We start from the raw sequence: 785 nt of genomic DNA, 5'->3' as shown, positions 1-785 counted from the left end.
AACCCACAGACTGCTCCACCTCATCTCTGTGTACCTTCTAACAGACTGCTGCAGGTGACAGACAGAGCCCACACGCAACTTCCCCCGTGGAGTAGAAACCGTCAACTGCAAACTGTTACTAAAGGCCCCACACTCCCAGAGAGCAGACGTCCAGGAAACAGCTGGGTTGTGTGGTCCCTTCTGTATCCTACAGTGCACCTTCCTCTGTCATTCATTACACACATGCCCCATGTGATGATGGTATGGGGGAATACCTCCCTTGTCACCAGCCTTGGCGTTTCAGAAGACAGGCAACCTATCCGATGCACCTTGCGTTCAACAAGACTTAGCACAGTGCCTGTCGCGTGCGGGAGTCTGATAATTGTCTGTTATAGAAATAAATGGAATCAGATCCTACCCAAAGGCAACCTTCTCAAGCTTCAGGAGTTTGTGTTCAGCAAGTTGCCAGCAATAAACACCTAATGGAGCCAATCTCAACCATCAACACCAGGCTTTCTTCAGCAACCACTCTGACACGATTTTCTAAACAGCCCTCTTACAAAGCAGATGAAATCATGGGGCTCGAGGGTGTGGATCTGAAAGTAAAACTGAGAAAGCAAAATTCCTGTAAACAGAAAATGTTCACTTGAGAAAAATCGCCCCTTGGGGAAGTTCTTCAGTCTAAAGAATGGGAGATAAACACTACCCATGAACTCTGGTACTCTCCAAGAATGAGAATCACAGAGACAAGGGGACTCTCTTAGGAGAAAGGAGAGTAGGGAAAAGAGGGCTGTGAAGTCAGAAAG

The sequence above is a fragment of the Orycteropus afer genome, unplaced genomic scaffold (genome assembly GCF_000298275.1).
Source record: "Orycteropus afer afer isolate SDZICR_OR568_19922 unplaced genomic scaffold, OryAfe1.0 scaffold00446, whole genome shotgun sequence".
NCBI lineage: Eukaryota > Metazoa > Chordata > Mammalia > Tubulidentata > Orycteropodidae > Orycteropus > Orycteropus afer.
The sequence above is the reverse complement of the archived record's forward strand: the minus strand, read 5'-3'. Positions refer to the sequence as shown.